The 13,230-nt window shown below is 40.1% G+C and overlaps 1 protein-coding gene across 10 annotated transcripts in view; it reads right to left on the bottom strand.

The window, feature by feature from the left end:
• The window catches only part of MBNL1 (muscleblind like splicing regulator 1), a 180,117-nt gene extending 167,004 nt beyond the window's left edge, over positions 1-13,113 (bottom strand). For 4 of the 10 annotated variants that reach the window (XM_044433040.1, XM_044433047.1, XM_044433048.1 and 1 more), the window contains exon 1: positions 12,847-13,110. The gene's annotated coding sequence lies outside the window, so the exon portion shown is untranslated. Of the gene's footprint in view, positions 1-12,846 lie in introns of all 10 variants that reach the window. The other 6 variants (XM_044433037.1, XM_044433045.1, XM_044433041.1 and 3 more) reach the window with 4 other exon arrangements.
• Between the last annotated feature and the right edge of the window lie 117 nt (positions 13,114-13,230).

The following is a 13,230-nucleotide window of genomic DNA, read 5'->3' as shown; positions in this document are numbered from 1 at the left end:
TTCAGTTTCCTTTTCTATTGCTAACTGTAAGAACAAAATGAAAATTTAAACCTTTGCAGATTACCTGATTTTAAACAATTTCCAATGTTAAGTAGTAACTGCAAGTTGAAACCTGCTATTTAAATTATTTTGTCTCCCTCCGGTGAAATTTTGCATGTTCAGATGCAAACTCATGACACTCTTTACATAAGTTACATGTATTTTATTGAATGATTGGTGCATAAATTGGTCTGAATGTTCAAATGCAGTTCTACAAGACAGGTTTGGTCTCATAAACTGATGGGATAATAGACTTTCTGAGAATCATCTTTAAGCTTCTCCAGGCTTCAGTATAAATATATACTGTTTAACTTTTGTATTTCACCCTTCTTCTGAAATACAGGAGGCAGAAGGTACACCAGGGTCTGGTAGCAGATCTCTAGATTACCCAAAGCATATCAGCAAAGGTTTCCAATTTCCTATCATTTATCAATAGCTACAACAATATGCCCCCCCCCCAATACCTACACCCCATACCTTTAGACACCCTGATCTACATACAGGGGAATGTAAGTTAAGTTAACCCACTGTATAGGTTCTGATTCAGCAGCCAATATGAACCACCATCTGAGCCACTGAGCCCCAAACTGCCCTGGGTCATATTTTAGGAACTGCCCAGACAGCATTGGCTGTTGGGAAGCATAGAAATTAAATACATCATAAATGCATACGTACAAAAAAATCAGGCCTCCTTGAGGTTCTCGCTAAAACAGGAGATCCCACAAGCCTAGTCAAAAGAGTTCAGAATGAGCTTTTAACTTCAGAACTACCTTGTAAGGTGGATCAAGATGTAAGACAGCATTTCTATCAAAACCAACACAACATCACAATCATTCCTGTATAAAACCTGCAAAATGCTTACCAAATATGAGCTACATGTTCAACCAGACACAGGAGATCTGTATATATTCAAATCCTACTATCAGTTAATCAGTCCTAGAGAACAATAAAGGCACCCCAGCTTTCATAATCACTATGAGTGCATGTCACACTTCTAGTACAGGCAAAGAATCAACTCCATCGCTTATCTGGAGCATCATGGAAATGAATCAGAACGTGTATTGCCATGCGAAACCCTGGAAACATGCTTCTTTTAAACTATCTGTTCTGAACACTAAGACATTATAGCAACCAATTGTCAGTAGCAAATGAACAGAAAAACAAGCAATAATGAGGAGGTAGGTTATATAGCAGAAACCTAACTAGAGAAATATGCATTGCTTAAGCAGGCCTTTCATGCTGCCCAGAAGATGGGGGGATGCATACTGTCTTGATAGCCTTAATTCAGTCTTCCCTAACCTGACACCTTCAAGAAACGTTGCACTACAAAATGCATCAGCAGAGGCCTGAATGGATCCTGGCCATGCTGGCTGGAGAAGGCAGCAGTTGTTGTACAACATATATAGACACCCAGTTAGGAAAAAATGCCTTAACTCTTCAAAAGAGAAAAGCAAAGATGTCACTTGAACAATGCAAAAGAACTGTCTGATTACATGGGCTAAAATCCATAGTCATTTTTCCCAAATGACTCCTACAAATGGATCCTATAAATCTTCCCATCATCATCATAAATCATAATCATCACCATTTTTATTATCATTACTATTAGCCTGTATCCACTCTGCTCAATGCTTTCTTTCTCAATCTTCTCTGAACTGAATTAGTACAATTATGCCCAATTATAGGTCAAAACCAGCAATTCAAGGTGCTGGTTTTGACCTATAAAGCCCTGAATGGCTTGGGACCAGGATACCTGAAGGAATGTCTCCTTCCTTATATGCCCTCACACCCTTAAGATCTATGGGAGAAGCCCTGCTCCGGAAACCCTCTCTAAAAGAGGTAAAAAGGTCATTAACTCAGAGTAGGGCCTTCTCTGCTGTGGTGCCCAGACTCTGGAATGTACTTCCCAGAGAGGTACACCTGGCGCCAAGTTTATACTCTTTTCGGTGCCAGGCCAAAACCTTTTTATTTAAACAGTATTTTAAAATCTAATAGCTTTTAAGTTCAGTCGCTCTGTTTGTTTTGTAATTTATTATTTTGTTCTGTTTTATTATTTATTGAAATTGTTGTTTTAATTGTTTTTAAATATTGTAAGCTGTCCTGAGATCTTGTATAATAGGACGACATACACAAGCTTTTAATAAATACTAAATAAATAAATAAATAAATAAATAAATTAGCAGTTCCTGAATATTTTAATTGGTATAAAAATTCTCCTTCCCTCCCATCAAATGTAAAGACTCCCCTTCCCCTAAGCAAAGGCCAATGGATACCTCATTCAGAAAACTTTCTTCCACTTTGGTCTCTAGGATGGAAGCAATTATTCTGGACAGAGGCACACCAGGAAAGGGTGGGGAAGCCCCTGCTTGCTAATGCACACATTACAAAGAAAACAGTTCAGAAGTTCAGCTGTTTTTGAGGTGTGCACATTCATGCCCCCTCTCATCCACAGGTGACAAAAGACTAGGAATTAAAAGATGTTACACTGTCGCTTTTCATGTAAACATGTGTTACTTTCCATGGGGGACTACAGATGAACCAAAGTTATTATTCTCAAGTCAGTGCAATAGGAAACATGCAGCTAGCAGAAGTGACAAGGATAACAGCAAGTCATGATACTTCATAGAATAATAGAGAGGGAAGGGGCCTATAAGGCCATCTTTTTCTTCTGCAGCTTTTAAATAAATCAGTTCTCTTGTACTGAATAGTGGGGAAGGTAGGTGGTCAAGAGAATTCTGCTAGTGCAAAAATAGGTTCCCAAGCAAACATGTGTTACAAAGTGATATTGTTCCACAGATTAAGGTATCAAAACTGTTAGGCAGTTGCTCAACAGACAGAAAGCTAAAATTCCACACACACATGTGCATGCACACCCCCCCCCCAAGACTCCATCTTTCTTGCAGAACTCTGAAAATGGGAATTTCCCCCACACATGCGCTTTCCTTCAGAACTCAAGATCTCACAGCACCCTGCACACCAGGACTGGTCCAAGGCATTTGCTGCTGGGATGAAAGACCGGATACAGTATATCACATCTCACTTACATAGGCTGTCCTGACTAGCAGTTCAACCTTTTTTGGGCACAGGTGATAGATCGGATGGCATTCTCCATGGTCCTTGGGGGAAGCACATCAGGTAAGCTACTGGGCAATGAAGGGATGCCAGGAAGGAACAAACAGCTCCAATAAACAGCAATGGCCCAGTGGCTACTGCATCTTAATTGGCCACCTGAAGTCACCACCTCACTCTACCTCCCGCTGGCCCAACACATGAAGGTGATCCATGTGTTGGAAGGGTGGTGGACCCAGTTCCCTGGCCCTACTCTTTTAGGATTGCCCAGCCCCAACATATACAAAGGAAGGATGGCAGTCTTGACCCAAAGAAAGCCATCTGAAAAGGTTTTACCACCTCTAAGTGATTCTCATGTCTCCCACAATGCCATGCTCATTTCCCATTGTGAACAATCATGGCACAGCTGTTGGGAAGGAAACCATACAACATTGCGGGCAAGTCTAGCAGTGTGGCCCCAATTTAACCAATTTTAACCCCAATCTGCATAATACATGAAAGGAGCTATCGATTCTGCATAACAGTAATAAAAACAACAGAATTCCAGAGTGACTTGGGTGGAATTTTGGATTGTGAGAATTCCAAATTAGCAACTGAGAAAATACTGCTTGTAATTTATATTAAGTACTTTAAATAGTCACAGTTCCCATAAAAATCAGTCTAAGTATCTACATGTCAAGAAATAGTGAAGACCAATAGGAATTCCCTGAAGAAAAAAAAAAAAAAAAAAAAAATTCACAAAAAAAAAAAAAAAAAAAAAACAGAATTTAGCTTGGCTATACTATTCAATATTTAGTGCAAGGCAACCATTCCTATTTGCTGGTTAACTTACTGCTATTGAAATAATAAAGAACTTTCCATAAAAGTTAAAAGAAACTAAGTATAAAGAGCCTTCCCAACCTGGTGTCATCCTGCTGTTTTGGACTATATTGCCAATCTTGATGGGAGCACATCTGGATGCCACTAGATTGGGAAAGGTTGTTTTAAGCCAATGTATTGGTTTGCAAGGAGTCAGATTGATATAAATAAATGAATGAATACTTTTGCCTACTATTTCTGCTAATGCCAGTGGATACAAACCAGGTTAAATAATGTACTGTACAATGATCAAAGCTCTTCAAGATCAACTAAGCACAGCATTAATGCCCAGGCTACATTATTTATAATATTTTATTTAACTTTCAGAAAAATGATGGGGGTACAGTCCAATGTTGATCTTGCTTTGTCAGATTTGTGCTTGTCATTAGACTTATTACTTTGTTATGTTCACAAAGTTAAACAAACAAGACTTTATTTATCTTCTGGCACGTGAAGTCTGAAACTCAAGAAACAAAGTATCTTCATACACAGTACAAAATGTGTTGCAGTAAGATAAAAGAGGCTGCTTATTTTAAAAGTTGCTGAACAATCCACAGATGCTTTATTTTATGGAGCACTTATGTATAAATTCTAATAAGTCAAGGAACTCCTTTGTGCTGCAGGCCATTTTATGAGATCATTCAAAATATAAACAAATTCTAGAAATCTAATGAAAGAAGTATAAATATTAAGAAATTTACCCGAATACATAGGTGATCAATGTCACAGCACTGGGCAGTGGTTCTCCATGTGCTGTTGGCTTCCAACTTCCCAGTCACAGATAGCTCAGCTAGCAGTGAGCAAAGATGGGACTTGAAGTCCAAGAACATCTGACGGCCAGATGTTCAGTATCCCTGGCAAAGATACTGAAAGTATTCTGTGTCAGGGATCTCATCATATTTAGTACACATGGCTCTAAGGTGGTCTGAGGACACATTGTATATGGCAGATGAACTCTGTGGTGTTTGCCTTATTTATTGATATTTAAAGGAAACTGTTTCCAAGGACAGGTTCATTTGCGTGCAGGGATGTGGCTGTAAATTCTCCTGATGATGGTCGCTGAAGAACTTGCCACTAAGGTCTCGAACCCATCAAGAGCTCATTTATTTCTAGCCTAATAAAGGAGGTTCTGCATCATGTCTATGTCACAGTGGGTTTCTAAAATTTGCTGAATGTTGAATTCATATGAGAATGCTGTTATTCCCATCTGAATTATTCCCTGCAAAGGGAGATACATTTTCTCACATTATGAACATACTCTAGTGCATGCTGAAAAATCACATCTAGGTGTTTGTCTGCATTCGCTAGTGAGACTATGAGCTGACTGACATTCATAGAAATTTGTCTGGGATTCCTGGCATTCATGAGTGAATGCTGGTATTCGAGAGCCTTTGAGCATTCACTAAAACAACTACGTAAAATACACACAAACATTGGGCAGTGTATACACTAATAGACTAAATATGAACAATCTCAAAAATGTAAAGGAAATAATATGATCTTCCCTCAAAAAAGTGATGGTCTCATTCAGTTGTAAAGTTACTCTAAGTTTTAACTTTATCAAAATGAACTTCGATGAGCTGAACTTCTGGTTCACAAACTTGTGAAGAGGAGTGTGGAAGCTTTTGCCTCCATTTTAGATAAACTGCAGTTTAGTATAACATCCTTAAACTGTGCTTAATCCTAATTGTGGTTATCTAAAGCAAAATAGCCATGCTGAAAATGGCACAATTGGGCAGCATAAAAATGTTTTAAATAAATAAAAGGGAGACTCTTTGCATTACCTTAGCACATGCTAAGGTAATGCAAAGAGTAATAATAATATTATGTCATAATGCAGCTAATGAATGAACACTATACCTTATTTATCTGAACACTACAGGCAGTATCCCTGCTCCAATACTCCTGCTAAAGTAATATTTGTGCAACATAACTATTCGTTGCTGGGGAAATGGCAAAAAGCAGCAAATCCGTCATTGATTTTCAGGTGCAAATTGTTGCTTTTTCTCTGCAGATCGTTGCAAGCACCTGTTATAAATTATACTAGCATGATGTTATTAGTATTAGCACTGGGGCACAGTTGTAAACTACCCTCTCTTTGCTCACCCAATATATCCTATATGACCTAGTTGCCTGTAGAGCAATACATTGAGCTAACATGTGAAGACACCTTTGCTAAGCTAGAAAGGTATGGGCCTGCAGCTGGATGAGTGACCACATGTGGAAATGGAGCAACAGGTTGGGCTCAATGGCCTTATAGGCTACATCTAACTCTATGAGTATGCATACCTTTGACTAGGCAGCTGGGGTTATACTCTGTTGAAATAAACACAGTTCAGAATATTTGCTTCCTTCTCCATGTGAGAACAGCAAGCTGATACTCAAAACCCATGTCAAAAAGTTCTTCTCAGCACATTATGACTTATCTCATTTTCATTTTATAATTCCGTGTTAGCTAAATATATTTTTATGGGCTCCGCTATTCAACATCCAAATTCCACTAACAACAAGAAGAAACATTATTATGAGTACTAAAAGATCGTCCAAATTCTAGACCATTGTGGCTTTCAGAACTATGCAGCATTTAGTTTGCCAAATTGTTTATTATTAAGAAAATAAGATTTCTAATATAATAGTTATAGGTAGGAATCAGAAGTCAGCTTCTGCATTTGCATGATTGGATAGAAGTAACAAAAGAAAAAGAGAAATATTACTCTTAAGTAATTGCATGCCATTGCATGCTACCAGCTTTAAATGGTAACTAAGTATGAAAAACATCTAAGCATGTGACAAGATTACAAATATATACTAAGTGGTTGTTGACATTTATGTGCTAACTGTTGATAATCTTTAGAAAGAGTTTTTTTAATCTATTATAAACATAACACACTAACTTTGAACAACACTCAATAAAAAGAGTATACAAATTAATAAATATATACAATGGCAAGTATTTTAAATTAAAATACATGGCTATGTTATTTTATTTTTGTTTTTCTACTTATTTTCAGGAGAATAACTCTGCTATAGAACTTTTAAAAAATCTAACTAGTAATAATACGGTTTTCTGATTATTAGCTGGTATTAAGCCCTGTCTGCTTAAAGGGTTTTTAATGGGTGGGGTTTGCCTCTAAATATTCCTACTATCTCTGTTAAATTTTGCAAATGAAACTAGTACCTCTAAGCAGATAAGAACAGAAAGCCAGAGGTATACTTGCATGTACAGTCTATGTAATGGCAACTAATGCTGTATACCAAGAAAGCAAAAGAGTTTTCTTTAAGACTCCTTGTTTTAGCCACAGTATGTTTTAAACAATAATTCAACCCTTCTGAGAACCTCACATTTCAACCCATAAATTGAGTCTCCTCCCAACCCAGAACAGTCATACAGTAATGCTTGTTATTGGTTAATGCTGATTCACAAACTGTCCACAGAGTTAAAGCTAAAGCCTATTTATGCATGGTCATTTGCAGTTTCAGGCATCATGAAAAATGCTAATCCTGGTGATGTTGTCATTTGGCACTTCTCTAAGGATTTTTCAATTCAGTTCTGCAGACCATAACTAGGAGTATAATAAACCATACTGGCGATAAGAGCTGTTATGTGACTTTGGGTTTCTTGTACAACCAGATCATCTTCCAATCTATAACATGTAAGTTGCTTCTCACATGCACGCCTTTCACCAGTTAACTGGCATGTTAAGCAGTCATCACAATGCCAAAAAATTAATTTAAAAAATGCCACAGCCAATCCGCATTCAGCTGAGGAACCTCCAGTTTGTGACATATCAAATATAGCTCTGTCCATTTTGATACAAGTTAATAATAACATGATGTGATCAATCCTCTGTTCCAGAAGAACATGAGAGTCCATCAGTGTTACAGATGCAACATCATTTAGTTCAGCTATAACGGGTAAAATTTGAACTTCTGGGGGGGGGGGGCGACAGAGAGATTTTGCATTACTGTCTGCCTTTTCATTTCCGGTGAGAACCCAAAGAGGCTTACATACCAACATTTTATCCTCACAACAACAACCCTGTGAGGCAATTTAGGCTGAGAGAACGTGATTGGCCCAAAGTTATCCAATGAGCTTCATGGCCAAGTGGCAACTGGAATCCAGATCTCCCAAGGCCTTCAGACCAAAGCTCTAGAGAGTGAAACATTAATTCCTCTCTCCACAAATTCCTATGGATGTAATAGATGCCCTAAGGAATGTGAGGAACTCTACAATCACCCACAATGTAACCTCAAAGCACAGAGCAGAAGGAGGAGCATTTTATGTTATAAGCTGCTGTTATAAGTTTTTGTTAATAACTAGCTACATGCTATAAAATAAATAAACAAATAAAGATCGCAGCACCCATTGAATCAGTAATGTGATAAATGTTTAAATTCTAGGAAAAACTGCATTTAGCAACAGGGGGTACATCCTAATGGTTGATGCTTCACACAACACCTAAACACTAGGAAATGCACAAGCCTACTACATACCTGAAAATGTAGATATCAGTTTTATTAAAAAGGAATCAAACCTCAAATAATCTGTTGATTTATTCTATAAAGTGCTGCCCTGTGTTTTGTATTAGCGCATTTTGCACAATAGATAAAACAAAAGTCACAACAAATGGGGGAAAAAGACATATACTTCCCAAGGTCAGTATATGGAATAGAACATGGATCTAAAGAATAAAAGCAGGGAATCCAAATAGCCATGTCATTAGTTCTGCATCCATCAAGCAGCCTATGAATTTGTTTTTCTCAAGTGGCAATGCCCCATTTTCACTACATAGCAAACTGCTTTGGAAACTACAGGATTTCAAAACCAGCTTGTGATGCAACCGCTTTTCCCACCTGATGCTCTCCAGATGTTTGGAACTCCCATCAGTCCTAGACATATAAAACTAGGAATTAAAGTTTCTGTAAAACTAGGAATTAAACCCCAGGTGCACCAGATGGGGCAAGGTTGACATAGTGGGCTTCACAGGAGCGGCTGTTCAAAGTGGAGACAATAACGATAGGCAAGGCGCAGTCTTTGCAAGTTCTATAAACTGCTCTTTTTATCCAGTCCAAAAATGCTGAAACCTATGCAGGCCAATTCCTGTGTCATTTGTTCACCTATGCTTCGGAATCTCATCAGGTCTCCAGTTCTGAAACACAATTTGCTAATAGGCTGTAGGGAGGTATGTCAATACAGCAAATTGGATGATGAAGGGCAAGCCACTATCGGAGCTGCTTTGGCAAATCAAGCCAATGGAAACATGCCTGTCACATAATGAGCAAAACAGCCTCTCTTCAAGTTTGCAAATAATGTACTCAGTTCCTCTTCAAACATCTTGCTTTGAAATGGGTTTTTGAGATCTTCTCAACCTGATCAAGATGATTTAGCATGGAAGTCTTTCACTGCACTGTAGTCTGGCTTTGATAATTGAGAAGGAATTGTTTAGCTGCAAAGAGGTACTCTACAAAAGTGGTTGCTCTAAATAGGAATAGAATTCAATGGGGGAGGGGCTGGAACATGTATAGAATATCCTGGTCTTATATTTTCTCCATAGTTTTATAATAAAAACTTACTCATCATTTGCTATCATAATCCCCACTTTTTTCTTTTCTTTTTTGTCTCTAATTTGTTCCTGACAGCTGCCATATTTTAATGGCCCAAAGCTAGAACACAAGGGGCCTTCCAAACAAAGAGACAGCAATCATGACCTGGCAGTTCATGATAAGTAGACACTTTTATTCTATAAATACAAGGATACTGCAGAGATCAAGAGTTTCAGTGCGCACATGAGAGATACAGGTTCAAATCCCCTTTCTGCCAGGGACTAATCTATCTCACATGATTTTTGTAAGGCTAATGAGTAACCTGCTCTGAAACCCTGATGCAGAGAACAAAATGCACACACTTGTTCACACATTTATATTTTTCCCAACAACACAATTTTATTAAATTTGGAGCCGATTGCCTGATTCAGACATTGATTCATGACCTGGATCGGCTGTCAGGGACTGGGAAAGGGACTTCATGAGTTTGCAGTCTCATCCATCTCCCTGTTCTCTCCCCTCAACCAACTCCTGTCTTCCTTTCTGGTTTTTCACAAGGTTTCAACCGATGCATCCATAGCTACCATGACAAAGTTAGAAAACATTATTTTAACCTAGTATCAAGTTCTTGCTACAGTTAGTGACAGAGGTACTCTGTATCAGCTGAGTAAACTGTAGCTACTTCTCAGTAACTAATAAAGAAAAAAAGTAGATAACATAGAAACCAAGAGGAAAGACAGAATACAGAAGGAGGCAGGCCCATCTGGCACTTCAGATCACTTAATTATAGATTGGTAATCAAGGTGTGATGTCTAAATTAGGCTAATACTGCATTGTTAACTTTGTTTTTAAATTACTTTATTTTAATCTCTAAAGTTTCTAAGACTGCAAAGCTTACCTTCTATATATATACTTCACATACATCATTTAATCTCTCTTTCTCTCTAAACTTCTCGCTCCTGCTCTCCCACCTTTGAACTATACTAAGGATTTTAGCCACTTCATACATATCTGGTACCTATTTTTTAAATACTCTGCTTTTTATTAGATATTTGGCTAGTCTGATAAATTATCAGTCCTTAATTCTTTCCAAGTGTGAAGAATACCTCCAATTCCTAGAAAAGCAGTAAAATAATAGTAATGAAACACTACACATTCCATTAGCCATCCTGAAGCACAATCCTATTCAAAAGAAATTCCCACTGAGCTCAGTGGGACTCACAGGCAAGTGACGAGGCCTAGCATGCCCCACACACCCCCAAGAAAGATTCCTTTGCAGAGTTTACTGTTATTTTAAAATAGCCTACGTGAGCAATGGTCCCCGTATTTCTCAAAGTCATTGCCTACAAGCCCAGCTTTGATGAGTCTCCCTAATGACTTTCTCCAGTCATCTTTAGTCATGGCTGGTCAACTGCAGCTTTTGCAACACTCAATTTTGCTCACCCTCATGGACAGACCACTGAACATTCAGTAAGCAACATCATTCTTCAACATATGTACACCTCTGAATCTTATATTTCCCATAGCCGCAATTAACAAATTAAACTAATTGGCTGTCTTTTCAGTTTTAGTGTCAGTTCAAGCAATCGACCACATGACTGTCTCTATGCATCGAGAAGAGTCTTCACCCATGTTGGAATCCCTATGAATTGGCAGCCAGCTCTCCTTTGCACATCTGGCTGGCAATCTATGTTTAAAGATTCCAGCACCGAAGTAATTGATCATGCCACGAGATATTGATGATTTTAAAACATGTTCTTTAACAAATGGTCCACTTCTTCTAAAAGGTTCTAACAGCTCCTCAACACAGGCAACTACTTGCAAGGGAAATCTACCCACAGAATCTGAATGCATTTTTTCCACACACAGGCCAAAGCACCTGCAAACTAACCCTGCCCTGTCATAACCATAACGGTATAATGCTTCCTCTCTCACGTTTTTTTTTTTTCCTTTGGAGTTTAGTTTCACATTTGGACATAATCGCTGACGGAAAGTGTTCACAGTCTAGTTTAAAAGCTGTGGGTCTAGGAGCAAGTGAGCTGGCTCCTTTAACCTACCTGTGCCAGTTGATTATTTTGGAGACAACACAATCCACTGCACCATAGTTAACATTCCCCAAGAGAAACCTAACTCATAACATTTTCTTTAGATGCAGATTCCTGCCCATTAAAGGACACATGGTTGGATCTCCCTCACTTCTGGATTTAGAATGTAATCAACAGGGGTCCCCCACCCAATATTTCATTCTTTATAAAGACAAAAGAATATCAAACTTCAATTGTTAGATGACATGCATACAGGTGTTTGGGAACATAGCTTTTAATCATGTAGATCCAAACACTGAGAAGTTGCCTTTTGCTTCTTTTACAAAAATAACACCTCTTTCCAGCTCCCCCCTCCTTTTGCAGGGGTGCCTTCCACCCTGTAAACTTGGGTGAAAGCCACTATGTACATATTACAACATTCTCCATATAAGGAAGCACAACTAAACAGGTCACACTTAATTTATGCGCAGTAGAATTAACCTCCCAGCAAACATATCTGGCCCAGGTTAATTAAAAAAAAAAAAATGAGCCAGCAACTGAATAAATGTATTCCAACCCCGCTGAAGGAGGGGTGGCGTGTGCTCCTAATCCGTGTCTCCCCTCCTTGCACGGAAAGGTGCAGCTGCCAGGTCACACTGGACCTTGCGCGACGCTGGCTGCAGGCGCTGACCCAGGGAAAGCTACGCCGGTGAAACTGACGCGCAGCCGCCACTCTGTCCGGGGCAGGCTGTGCTGGTCTATAAAAAGGGACCTGCAGCTAAGCCAAGTTCAGGGGTAATTTAAGCTTTCAAGAAAGGTCAACGGGTGATGGGGGACTTTTCATGCACCTGCTTAGCCGGTGTCTTCCCTCTTTGTGCGTGTGCGTGCGTGCCTGTGTACCGACTGGAAAACTGCACGACCCTGCAAAGCAACACTCACACGCGCGCGCGCGCGTGCACACACACACACACACACACACACACACACACGGGGAGGAAGCGGCTGTTTGAAGCAGAACTGCAGCTGCGACCTTCTGCTTTCCTTTTTCGAGCGCGATAGGAAATGTGCAACTGTGGCGGGGAGCGCTTTCCTGTGAAGGCAACCCCAAAAGCTCACTTCCTCCCTTCTCGCCCTCCCTCCCGCTCGCTCCCAACCATCCTGTGTGTGCTTTCAGCGCAAAGCTTAATTTTTCAGACACACACACGCACGCACGCACAAAAGCACCCTCGAGCACCGTCTTGCCGAAAGGTTAAGCATTCCGAATAAGCAAAGATGAACATCGGGACCGAGCAGGACGAGTAGAGCCTCTTACCTCTCACATTTCTTCTCGGAGGCAACCATCAGATCGTGCACGGATCGACCAAGGCATTGTGGGGGATTGGAGAGAGGATGACCAAAATGTGAAGTGGGGGGAAACCCCAGCGCAAAAAGCCCCCAAAAATCCCGGCCGAGAGGGGAGAGGGGGGAGAAAAAGATGGGACGCGCCGCCCGCCTCGTCACAACGGCATTCTCGTCGCCAAGCCGCACGCAGCTGCACTGCAAGGGGGACTGTCGCCGTCGGCTGCGCGCCGCGCACTTATCTGTAATGTCTGGTTTCCGCCGCTGCCTGCGCCGCCCCTCCCCCGGCCGCCGAGGCTACCAGGAAGCGCCTGGGCGTGCTCCGCGGAGCCCGCGAGAACGCCTGGCGCGCAGGGGG

This window comes from Varanus komodoensis, unplaced genomic scaffold, assembly GCF_004798865.1.
Source record: "Varanus komodoensis strain SLA01 unplaced genomic scaffold, ASM479886v1 scaffold25, whole genome shotgun sequence".
In the NCBI taxonomy this organism is placed as follows: Eukaryota; Metazoa; Chordata; class Lepidosauria; order Squamata; family Varanidae; genus Varanus; species Varanus komodoensis.
Note: the sequence above shows the minus strand (reverse complement) of the source record. Positions and strands in the feature narration are given on the sequence as shown.